A 13344-nucleotide genomic window follows, 5' to 3' on the forward strand; every position below is an offset into this window, starting at 1 on the left:
GGTCAGTGCTGTCAGGGGCGTGACTGGATTGGGGCTGCCTGGCCAGAGCTGGCACCCACTAGAGCAAGGGCAGAGGCGTGACTCAGGGGCCATGTGCCAGTGTGCTGCTGGGTGACCTGCTGCCTGTCACACCTGGCGGCCACTGAGGCGGGGCTGGGGTGCTGGATTTAAGTGGTCTGAGGCTTGCAGGGGGTGGCAGTGCTGATGGACTGTAAATTGGGAAAGAGCATGAGGACATCCTGGGGAGAGGAGAGGACGTGGGACGCTCAGCCCCTGGTGGATGGAGCGAGCTGGAGACAAAGCCACAATCAGAGTGGGGGTCCTGAGGGTGAGGTGGCGGCGCATGCTCTGCTCTGGATGAGGAGGAAGCCAAGGCTCTGCCCCAGGAACAGGCAGCTGAGGTTGCCCGAAGCGGGGATCAAGGAACCGGGCTGCGTGGAGATGGAGTCGGAGTTGGGGAGCCCCACCTCCAGGCCAGAGGGAGGGGCGCCCCAGGGGACCGGCCAGGCCACAGGGCCAAGGGTGCAAGAAGGAGAGAGGAGCCCGAGAACGAGGGCAGCTGCAGCTGGAGGCAGGGGCGCAGGAGGCGGTCAGCCCCAGAGGTATGGAGCCCATGGCCCAGGCGTCACAGGCTCTGGGGTGCAGCGTGAGGGGGGTCTCGGGTCCCTACTCCTGTGCACAATGAGATAGAGGCTGGGCTCTGGCCCCCACCTCACCAGCCCTGTGACCTCCCCCTTGGGACCAACCCTCCCCAGGTGTTAAAGGAGGGTAAGGACAAAGTCTCCCCAGCAAGCACCCCCTCATGCCCGATGCCCAGCACACGGCCGTGCCCATGGCCAGGGGACCCTGAGGGCCACAGTGGGTTTCCAGGAATGCCCTGGGCGGGGCTGCCACCATCCACCATGCAGCAAACACTAGGCTTCACCCGTGCACAGGACACGAGGCTGCCTTTTTGATGTTCGTGATGGCTTTATTGAAATATACTTCATGCACCATGAACTCACCCATCCAACGTGCAGTTCCATAGTGTTTAATGTGTCTGCGATGTGAGCCTTCACGATCCACACTGGAACCTTTCATCCTCCCAAAGGAAGCCTGGCCCTCGGGCAGCCACACGCTCCCACCCTAGGGAGCCCCCGGTCCACCTTCTCTCTCTTCAGATTTGCCTGTTCCGCCACTTTACATACATGGAGTGAGCTGTGATTGCACCGCTGCACCCCAGCCTGGGGAACAGAGGGAGAAACTGTGTCAATCAACCAATCAATAAGAGTGGTGGACAGCTTGGATGTGGAGAGAGAAGGAACAGTCAATGGTGAGCAGAGGATGCTGTTGGGGGGCTGGAGGCTGGTGCTGTGGGCGTCAGGTGGACAGAGGAGGCATCCAGGGGACACGCCCAGGAGGCATACACATACACGCGATGTGGGTTGATGTGTCTGAATTTTTCATGTTGCAGAAGGTTCACCTGCCATGTAGCACGTGTCAGAGCTTCATTCCTTCTCACGGCTGAATAATATTCCACTGAGGGACATGCCACATTTCGCTTAGTCATTTGTCTGTGGATGGGCACTGGCTTGGGCCAACATTTTGGCTTTTATGAATAATGCTGTTGGGAACACTCAGTGTAAGTTTCTGTGCGGACATACAGTTTCACTTCTCTTTGGTATATGCCAGGTCACACGGTGGAAAGAACCCAATGTCTGTGTCCTCCCAAAATGCACGAGTCAAAATCCCAACCCTCAAGATGGGATTAGGAGGCGAGGCCTTGGGAGGTGACGAGGTCGTGAGGGTGAAGCCTCATGAATGGGAATCGTGCCCCCATTAAAGAGGCCCCAGAGAGCTCCCTCGCCCCTTCTTCCACGTGAGGACCCAGTGAGAAGGCACCGGGTATGAGCCAGGAAGGGGCCTTCGGAGGACAGCAAATCTGCCACACCTCCACCTAGAACTTCCAGCCCCCAGAAGTGTGAGCAAAAAGTGTCCGTTGTTTATAAGCCACCCAGGCTGTGGCATTTTTGTTACAGCAGTCCAGATGGGCTATGACATAGAGGAATTCTGTTTCACCCTCTAAGGACCTGCCAGGCTATTTTACAAAGTGGCTGCACCATTTCACGTTCCCACCAGCATTGTGTGCGGGCTCCCAGGCAGAGACCCTGTGCTTCTTTCTCCTGGGAACTGTCACCTACAGCAGACACCAACCTGGGCAGCAGTCGGCTGGAGAACCATGTCATCAATGAGCTTCTGGGGGGAGCGGAGACAGATGAGCCTGCAGTGTGGTCATTGCCAGGATTGAGCCAGCACCGGGAAGCTGCGGGAGCCACTGGCTGGGGGCGGCAGGGACTGCCCCAGACTCACGGGGAGAGGGGTGTTCACCAAGGGCTTCTAGGGAGAGGCCACATCGTGGAAGAGTGAAACCCAGCAGGCCACAGGGCGGAGCAGCCAGCATGGACTCAGCTCTGTCTGTATGGGTCCTGAGTCCCGTTCCCACGTGATAACCAGTGACTACACTGACAGACACAATTTTAGCTAAGAGCAAGATGTTTGCAGGGGTAGACTGTGCAGTCTTCCTATGGGAATGTGTAGGAGCTGCCGTGGGGTTCTTTGGAAATAGGACAGGTGCCACGGGGACCCATTACCTCTGAGGACCCCTCACTATGAAGCTATTAACCCTGTAACAGACTTGGCTAACAACTTGAGCAAAGCACTCAGACCTGACTCCTGGCAGAGCAGCTCTCCCAGGCTGAGGGCAGGGGATTCAGGGGCTCCTAGACAGGGGTGTGAGTCCAGTTTCCCCATCACTACAGGCTGAACTGTGTTCCCTCAAAAAAGAAGTGTTGAAGTCCTAACCCCTAGGACCTAAGGATGAGGGCTTATTTGGAGATAGGGTCTTTGCCGATGTAATCGAGCTGCGGTTGTGAGCGTGGCCCTGTCCAATAGGACCGGTGTCCTATTAAGATGAGAAGACAGAGACACCGGGAGGGTGTCAAGTGCGGGCGCAGAGGCCCGGGGAGGGGACGGACAGCTGCGCAGCAACAGAGGTGAAGATGGAGCAAGGCGCCTGCGAGGCCAGGAACACGGAGGACTGCCAGCAGCCCTGGGGCGGGAGGGGCAGGAGGGCCCTCCCCAGAACCCTCGGCCCACGTCCTGACTTCAGATCGTGGCCGCAGAGCCAGCGAGAAGAAAGCTCTGCCGTTGGCGCCATGTCGGTGCTGCTGTGTGAAAGCAGCCGCAGGAAGCAAACACGCCCGTGTTGACAACTTCGCTGGGACAATAAACGGAGCAAAGATACTTTCAACTCTTCAAAACCTGTCCAGTATTCCCATTAGAAAACAACCCCAAATAAAACAACATGAAGGCCTGAGGAGCACGCCAGGTCTGTCACATTGTAGATTGGAGGTGGGCCCGGGGTCAGACCAGAGCCTGTGGCCCCCACCCTGAGCACCAGGGCACCGCAGGGCAACGCCATCTCAGGCCCGGCTTTCCTGCATTCCCCGCATGCCGCTGCCAACCACACAAGACAGCTGATTCCATTTACTCCCAAATCCCTCGCCACAGCATGGGGTGACAGCAGGCCACCAACTTCACAGGCAGACCCTCACACCCACGGTCTCAGAGTGGACGGCTCGCTGGATGATTCCTCACTCCGTGAAGTTGTTGGCGGAGAATTTTACACGGCAGCGTCACCACCCACAGGCCTCCTCCCAGCTACTAGATGCCAGCCACCTTTGTTTATGAACAAAATAAGTTAATTAAATATTGCATCTAAATAAGTGGTCTGGATTGGCTCTCTGTCCCCACCTGAATCTCATCTCGAATTGTAATCCCCACGTCAAGAGAGGGACCTGGTGGGGGGTGATTGGATCGTGGGGGCAGTTCCCCCCAGGCTGTTCTCATGAGAGCGAGTTCTCGTGATAGAGAGCAGATGGTTTTAAAGTGCGGCACTTCCTTACCTTCTCACACCTTGTGAAGGTGCCTTGCCTCCCCTTCCCCTTCCACCATGATTGTAAGTTTCCTGAGGCCTCCCCAGCCATGTGGAACTGTCAGTCAATTAAACCTCTTTCCTTTGTAAATTACCCAGTCTCAGGTAGTATCTTTATAGCAGTGTAATACAGACTCATACAGTAAGAAAGAAATTAAAACAGCATCAATTTCAGCCCAGGCAGAGCCCAGACGATTTGCATCCAGTGTCTGGAAAATGGAAAACCGAGGGTCCTTGCAGGATTCTGTGCGTGTGGCAGCACTGGTTTCACTCTGTTCTCAGCCACTGTGGACGGCACTTTTTGACGCCAACGCCCATGCCCAGCATCATACTCCCTAGCCCTTGCCCTTGCCCTTTGCTCATGGAATTCCAGCAATGTCTGGAAAACATTGGAAATAACTGGCACTTTCTAACTCAGAAGTGCCAGGAAATGCCACCATCTTGTAGCAACGGCACAGCCCACAGTGCACAGAGCTCCTTCCAGGAAGCATCTGAGGAGCTGCACATGCGACAGCCTCAGGGCAGACAGCGGGGGCTCCACGAGGCAGCAGAGGGTGGTGTGGGTGGCGGGAGGCACGTGCGTGCCCCACGCCTTCTTCAGGTTGTCGGATGTCATCCCCGATTTCCTTTATTCATCCAACAGCTACTTACTGAGCCTGCACTGTTACTTCCCGTCTTCCTTGACAGATGGCTGGCATCGGATTCTTCTTCCAGGAGAACTTGGCTGTAAAATTGGGCAAACGTATGAGGCTGGTGTTGCTGGTTATGTCTGCCCCCACAAAAATATGCTGGAACTTTGACCCCTGTACCTCAGTGTGGCCTTGTCTAGAAAGAGGGTCTTGTAGATGTGCTGCATTAAGGTGAGGTCAGGTGGCAGAACCCTAATCCCATGTGACTGGTGTCCTTATGAAGGGGGCGATTTGGGCTAGCCTCACAGGGTGCAGAGGGCTGAGGCGTCTACAGGCCAAGGAACCCCAAAGACAGCAGCCAACCAAGGAGCTGGAGGAGAGGCCTGGCGGATTCTCCTGCACAGCCTCGGAGGGAGCCATCCCTGCCGACACCCTGAGCCTGAGCTTGGGCCCCGGGCTCCAGGCCAGGAGATGACACATTTCTGCAGTTTAGGCCATGCAGTCTGCGGGGCTTTGCTGGGGCCGCCCAGGGAAGGAGCACGGTTCTTGCTTCTAGGCACTGAAGAGAAGACAGCACAGCCGAGGACTCTGAGGGGTGGAAACACAGTGGAGCCCAGCTCTCCACTGGGGGTGCTTCCCTGCGGGGTGTCCAGAAACAGGGCTGGTGAAGCACGGGGGCCCTGCAGGACTCAGCAGGGCGGGGCCAGGGAGCAGGGGCTGGGGGAGGCCGCAAGCAGGTGCACCGGAGGGCCCAAGCCTGCCTCCCTGGCCAGGTGCTGCTGGGACATGCCCAGAGGGCACACTCAGAGAGCTGGAGGAAGAGGTGCATCTGCTCCCAGCCCACCCACAGAGCCCCAGCAGAGTACAGGCCATGCTGTGTAGGGAGCACCAGCTCCAACCAAGCCTCAGCCCAGTCTCCAGCTCAATCTTGCAGGCAAAGAGCAAAACCCGCCAAAACTCAGAATTAAAACAATCCCCCCTCCGCCCCCAGCAAAAACCGAGTGCCGACATGCGTGCCCCACACTGACGGGGAGCAGACATCACAGATTTCGTCCAGATATGTTATTTAACAAAACAAAACTCCAATAACTGCCCTCTGGAATCCAGAGTTGATGGAAAGTGTCCAGTATTCAACAAAAATCATGAGACACATCAGGGAACAAGAGTAATCCATTTTCATTCTTAGGGGCAAATATAGGATATTTGGCCTGTGTGTGGGGCCCTTTCTAACTACAAGGACGTGACAACTCAGGCAGACTCAGACATTCTGATGATGGAGTGTCATCAACATGCAGACACCACACATCCTAATATGAACTCTTTCTTGATGAACTTTTGGGAAAATTAATGTCTGTAAGTTAAATCTCCCTGCTTTTGCAAGCCAAGGCCCAAAGAAATTAAATTAAATTCAAATCTGAGTTTGGGCTGGGTGTGGTATCTCACGCCTGTAATTCCAGCACTTTGGGAGGCTGAGGCAGGCAGATCATCTGAGGTCAGGAGTTCAAGACCAGCCTGGCAAACATGGTGAAACCCGCCACTACTAAAAATACAAAAATTAGCCAGGCGTGGTGGCGAGTGCCTGTAGTCCCAGCTACTCGGAGGCCGAGGCAAGAGAATTGCTTGAATCCAGGAGGCGGAGGTTGCAGTGAGCCGAGATCATGCCATTGCACTCCAGCCTGGGCAACAGAGTGAGACTCCGTCTCAATAAACAACCAAAAAGCCAAATCTGAGATTGTTCTCCCCATTTCTTGTTCTGCTGTCTCAGCCAGAGGGGCCCCAGTGTCCTCTCCACCCTTCCACGGACACGTGTGGCTCCTCTGGGGCCCCAGTGTCCTCTCTACCCTTCCACGGATGCGTGTGGCTCCCCTGGGGCCACAGATGCTCCAGGAGGCTCTCATGTACACAGTTTCAGAGCCCAGCACTCTCCCCGAATCTGTAAACAAAAGCAATGCTCTTGCCTTGGCAGCCTCATTCCCAGAATCAAAGTTCCCATGAGTCAGCACTCACGGTGGCTGAGGCCTTGAGCAGGTCAGTGCCATGGAGGGGCAGAGAGAGCCCTTGCCTGGGAGCTGACGTTCCTCCCGGCGGGACTTCCCATCAGGAGGTCCCCCCTTTTCGATCCCTGCCTTGATCATATCTGGGCAACCCACTTCTGTCAACGTGTTCCTCGCTCAGAGAACGGCACTGGAGATGCACCCACCTTCTTGAAAAGCTTAAAGTTTCCTAACTGTGGCAGCCCTTTAGGGTGGGAGGTCCCCCCTGACACAGGGAAGGCCCATGAGCCCTGAGTCTGCCATGTCCCCTCACCTCTCCAAGTCGGAAAACTCCATCCCAAGGGCATTTTCCACCGGGTCAAAGCAGGCCTGGTGTTTAGGGGAATCACATTCTTGTTTTTCTTTACACTTTTGCCACCTAAGCTTGCATCACTATATGCTATGGTTCAACTTTTTTTTAAAATTTACATAAACTGAATCATTTAGTGTATTTCTACATCTGGCCTCTTTCATTCAATGTTATGTTCAGAGAGTCACCCACGTTGAGAAGCAGAGCTTTGGTTTGACATGTGCATTTTCACCACTTATCTGTTCAAACTATCTGGGTCATTTCTGTGGGGCATACTCCTAGGAGTAGCACTACACGGTATGGTGGGCAGAATTCAAAGATGCCGCAGGATTCCTGCCCCCGGTGTCCACCCCCGACCCTGTGAGGTCCAGGCAGGATTAGGATGGTCACCTCCAGGATCTGTGAACAGTACGCGGTCACCCCTGTGGATCTGTGACTAGGATGGAGTTGCCCTCAAGACCAGCGAATAGGATGGGGTTGTCCCCAGGATCTGTGAATAGGGCAGGGTCACCCTTGGGGTTCGTGAATAGGATGGGGTTGCCCCCCCGGGTCCATGACTAGGATGGGGTCGCCCCTGGGATCTGTGAATAGGAAGGGGTCACCCCCAAGACCAGTGAATAGGATGGGGTCACCCCTGGGATCTGTGAATAGGATGGGGTCACCCCCAAGACCAGTGAATAGGAGGGGGTCACCCCCAGGATTCGTGACTAGGACGCAGTCACCCCTGGGATCTGTGAATAGGGTGGGGTCACCCCCAGGATCAGGCTACATCATAAGGCAAAGTTGGTGTGATCCTGGCTCCTGTGATTATAGCATGAAACGCGGAGCTCTGTCCTGGCTGAAGTCAGAGATTCTCCTGCTGGCTTTGGAGTGTGTGAGGGGTCAGGGGGCAGGAACCAGAGAAAATGACTAGCAGCCAAGGAGCAAAAGCAACCTCTGGCCAATGGGCAGCAAGAAAATGGGCCTCCATCCCTCCACCACAAGGAGCGAATGCTGCCAGCCACCTGTGTGAGTGCCTGGAAGAGGCCCTGAGCTCAGAGAACCTGGTCCCTCTGAGACCTTAGTGTCAGCCTGGGAGGACCCAAGCAGGACCTGCAGCTCTGCCATGCCCGGACTCCTGACCCACAGAGACAGAGACACACTCGGGATGCTGGGTGAGGCACGCAGTCTGTCACAGCAGCAGCACTAGCAAATGAATGCATGTGGGAGCGGAGTATCTGCGGCAGATGATGCCTGGCTCTTTTCTAAAGTGCTTATACCAAGTCACCCTGCAACCAACAACATCCACACCTTCGGAAATACTTGACAGTATTCATCATTTTAGTGGTATTTTAGTAGCATAATTTTTACCTTTAACTTGCATTTCCCCGATTATAAATGAGATCAAAGACCTTTTATGTTGACTGGCCATTTTGGATATTCTTTGTGAAATGTCTTTCAAATCTTTTGCCTTGTCTCAATTGTCTTTTTCTTATTGATTTGCTACATAGGCTGGGTTTGGCCCTCGGTGTGTGGTGCCCTTACTCCACATGGCGCAGCTGCATCTTAGTGGTTTAAGCAGTTTAATCATTGGTTACGTTCATTTTAGTCAAAGTTATTAATCTTTTCTTGTGATCGGAGCTTTGTGTGTCCTGTTAAAAAGTCTTTCCTAACTCTCAGGTCATGAAGATGTTTCTCCTACATTATTTTCTAAAGGGTTCTCGTTTCCCCTGCACATTTTTGTTTTTGAGACAGGGTCTGGCTCTGTCGCCCAGGCTGGAGTGCAGTGGTGCGATCTCGGCACGCTTCAACCTCCACCCCTAGAGCTCAAGCAATCCTCTCACCTCAGCCTCCCAAGTAGCTGAGGCCACAGGCATGCACGACCATGCCTGGCATTTTTTGCATGTATTTTTAGAAGAGAGGGGGTCTTTAACCCGAGCTCAAGCGATCCGCCTGCCTCAGCCTCCTGAAGTGTTGGGATTATAGGCATGAGCCACCAGGCTCAGCCTTGCCTGCACATTTACATTTAACATCCACCTAAGATTAATGGGCACAGTGTGAGGGAGGAGTCAAGGCTCACATTCGTCCCCGTGGAAAAACTGCTGGCTAAAAAGAACTACTGACTGAAAATGCTGTCCTTTCCCCTGATGTAATCTCCAGTGGTCCCTCCCTGAGCACCACCCCCGGGTTGGCCACCTAAACCTTGTCATCCTGCATGGCACGTCTTCCTGCCTTGCTCTGCGTCTGCATGAGGTTCTCAGCTGTTCTTGGCACTTTGCATTTCTACATAAATTGTTTTTCAAGATCCAGAAAAGGGGTAAAAAACTCACGAGACTTGAATGGCTGGCACGGAATCCACCAAGCAATTAATTGAACTGATGCCTTTCCATGCAGTCCTCCAACCATCAACACGGAGAACTGACGCCTTTCCATGCAGTCCTCCAACCATCAACACGGAGGACTGACACCTTTCCATGCAGTCATCTAACCATCAACACAGAGAAGTGACGCCTTTCCATGCAGTCCTCTAACCATCAACACAGAGGAGAAATGATGCCTTTCCATGCAGTCCTCTAACCATCAACATGGAGGAGAACTAATGCCTTTGCATGCAGTCCTCCTACCATCAAATATGGAGGACTGACACCTTTCCATGCAGTCCTCCAACCATCAACAGAGGAGAAATGATGCCTTTCCATGCAGTCCTCCAACCATCAACAGAGGAGAAATGATGCCTTTCCATGCAGTCCTCCAACCATCAACATGGAGAACTGATGCTTTTCCATGCAGTCCTCCAACCATCAACACGGAGGACTGACGCCTTTCCATGCAGTCCTCTAACCATCAACACGGAGAACTGACACCTTTCCATGCAGTCCTCTAACCATCAACACGGAGAACTGACACCTTTCCATGCAGTCCTCTAACCATCAACACAGAGGAGAACTGACGCCTTTCCATGCAGTCCTCCAACCATCAACACAGAGGAGAACTGACGCCTTTCCATGCAGTCCTCCAACCATCAACACAGAGGAGAACTGACGCCTTTCCATGCAGTCCTCCAACCATCAACACAGAGGAGAACTGATGCCTTTCCATGCAGTCCTCTAACCATCAACAAGGAGGACTGACGCCTTTCCATGCAGTCCTCCAACCATCAACACGGAGAACTGACACCTTTCCATGCAGTCCTCTAACCATCAACACAGAGAACTGACACCTTTCCATGCAGTCCTCTAACCATCAACACAGAGGAGAACTGACGCCTTTCCATGCAGTCCTCCAACCATCCACACAGAGGAGAACTGACGCCTTTCCATGCAGTCCTCCAACCATCAACACAGAGGAGAACTGACGCCTTTCCATGCAGTCCTCCAACCATCAACACAGAGGAGAACTGATGCCTTTCCATGCAGTCCTCCAACCATCAACACAGAGGAGAACGGACGCCTTTCCATGCAGTCCTCTAACCATCAACACGGAGAACTGACGCCTTTCCATGCAGTCCTCTAACCATCAACCCATCGCTCTGTTAATTTAGACCTTCTCTAAATTCTTTCAACAGTTTTTGGTAGTTTTCTACATGAAGGTCTTGCATATTTACATTTTATTCCTATTTGATATCTTTGCTCTGAAAAGATATATTTTCCATTTGTTCCTGATTTAGGGAAAATTGCTACATCTTGTATCTGGCAGCATTAATTCTATTTAATTGCGGATACTTTTGTATTTTCTACATAAACAACAGTATAGTCGGGAAGTCGTGGCAACAGTAGTTGTTTCTTTACAACTCTGTTCCTCTCCCCCTTTTCCTTGCCTTGCTCCACCAGCAAGCCCTGGGGAATAGCCGGTGAGCGTTACTAGCCTTCTTATATGTATATTGATAGGTTTTTTGGTAACTGTTCTCAATCAGACTAAAGAAATTCCCTTTTATTCCTGGTCTGCAATTGGTTTCATCTCCACAAATGGATACTGAACTGTGACTAAATGTATTAATATAATCATATGATCATAGCATTTTTCTCCTGGGACTACACAGCCATTTTCCTTCATTCTAGAACAGACCAGCAGTCACAGGGCCTGGAATGTTCATAAATCTCAGACAGCAACCATCACTCATTATCCTACTTCTATATAAGCTTGACATTTTCCATAAGAAACAAACACAACAGACATAGCGGCCATGAGAAGGGTCTGGCTTTCAGGAAGGCAGGAGAAGAGACGCAGGCTCCCAGGCCAGCAAGGAAGCCATGGGGCTGGGGGCTGGGGCGAATTCTTCCACCAAAACAAGACAGAGCAGCGGGGCACATGGAGACAGGTTTTTAAGTGTGGTGAGAGGTGGAGGCAGTTCCCTCGCAGCGGGTTGCACCTTTTTGTAAGCAGTCCAACATCCTCTGAGGGCCAGGGAGGAGGAAGTGGGGTTGCACTTGCGAGACCCTATGTAGCCACTGTGGAGAGCTGGAGACAGGACTGACCCCCAAAGCCACAGTTCATCTCAACTCCCCCGATTCTCAAAGCACTTTAACACCTGTAAAACCTGAACATATTTTAGAATGGATGACCCTCTCCAATTACGACGGGCAGCAACTGCTCTTAGTGATATGGCAAAGAAGGTGTGGCCTCCGGACTAACTAGGATACGGCAGTGCTGGGGGTGCCGGGCTTATTCCTGCACACAGGCCGGTCACACGCCCTTCTCCTTTGGCTGCCCAGACACTAAGTAACCATCATGCACAGAAATGCGGAAGACCTCAAAACTGAGCAGCCCACCTAAATGGGCATCACCATTGTCACTACAGGCACTAACAGCACTGGGGTGTGTTAAAAACGCAGATTCCTGGATTCCACCCTCAGAAATCGGCTCCTTAGGTGGGGGGTGGGGGTGGGGGGCACAGGAACTGACATTTTCTAGAAGCACCCAGGAGTTAGCAGGAAGGCCCCGCCCACTCACCGCATGTTTTAGAACAGCGTGGAGTGGAAGGGGCCAGGCTAGGCAGGAAGTCATGACCCTAGACAAGGGTGACTTTGATATGCCTTAGAAAGATGAGCAAGGAGCCTGGCACACGAAAGAACCACCCACCCCAATCTTCCCCACTTCCAAAGCCATGCTCGTGCGGGGGCAGCGGCTTCCAAGGGAAGGCGTCGCAATGACGAGCATGTTTCGGAGTCAGCGGCTTCCATGAGAAGGCGTCACAATGAAGAGCATGTTTTGGAGTCAGCAGCTTCCATGGGAAAGATCGCAATGAAGAGCGTGTTTTGGAGTCAGCGGCTTCCATGAGAAGGCGTCGCAATGAAGAGCATGCTTCCCATACCATCGTGGCCCCATTCCTTCTTTGAGAAACTAGAACTGTACAATTGCCAAGGCTGTCATTTCCAAAACACCTTGTAAAAATATGGCAAATTCTATCAAAGTTAAAAATGCACAAACGTTCCCAGAAGTTAATTATGTAGCTGTATATGTGCACAGTTGCACGGCTGTATACATAAGGATATTCAGTAGAGCATTTCTGCAATAGCGACTGCCCCCTCCCAAATATCCACTCATAGGTGACAAACTGCAGGGCATTCAATCAGGGGAATATTTATGCAGTGGTCAAAAACGATGAATGGTTCGAACTACATATACCCATATGGAAAGATAAGATAAGGTTCACAGAGGCAAGTTAGGAAAGAATATAATTAATGCAATCTCACTTGCTGGGAAAAAAGTTAAAACAGACGCCACACACTGGCATTTTCTCAGAAGAATGAACAGAAGAACCTAAACACAGAACAGGAGCTACTTCTGGGGAACAGGGTCAGGGCGCTGGGAGGCGGAATACACGCTTTTTACTTTATATCCTGGTATACTGTTTCTATTTTCCGTATAAACAAGTATTATTTTCACAATTAAAAACTCTGGTACATGCTAGTTTTTAATTAGGAAAATAATACCTGCTTATGGGAAAAATATAGTTATGCAAGAAAATAAAGTATACATGGCTCAGTATACCTCTAAAAAGTGTACAGTTAAAAAACGGTATACATGGCTCAGATACATGGTAGCTTTTAATCACTGGTGAGGTAGCAAGTACAAATGCCTACCTACGCCACCAATAAGATGAACAATTCACATTAGGTGTCTTATGCATCACACGTTCTTGTCACAATGCAAATCAACACAAATGGATTTTTGAATGCCTACTTGTTTTAGCCTGAAATGACTGAAGTCCTTGAAAGTGTAGATCCTGACTTCTTTTGAGCTCCTACAATAAGTCAGTTGGCTGGGCACTGTGTGTGGCTACCTGACCTCTGGCTGGCTGAAATTACATGCAGCGGAGCTGTAGACACACCTGAGCCAGGTACAGGGACCACGGACAGGAGACCCCGCTTGGTCCTCCCGGCCACCCTTCCGGAAGACACCCTCGTTTGCACCACCGCC

The sequence above is a fragment of the Symphalangus syndactylus genome, chromosome 15 (genome assembly GCF_028878055.3).
Source record: "Symphalangus syndactylus isolate Jambi chromosome 15, NHGRI_mSymSyn1-v2.1_pri, whole genome shotgun sequence".
NCBI classification, from domain to species: Eukaryota; Metazoa; Chordata; class Mammalia; order Primates; family Hylobatidae; genus Symphalangus; species Symphalangus syndactylus.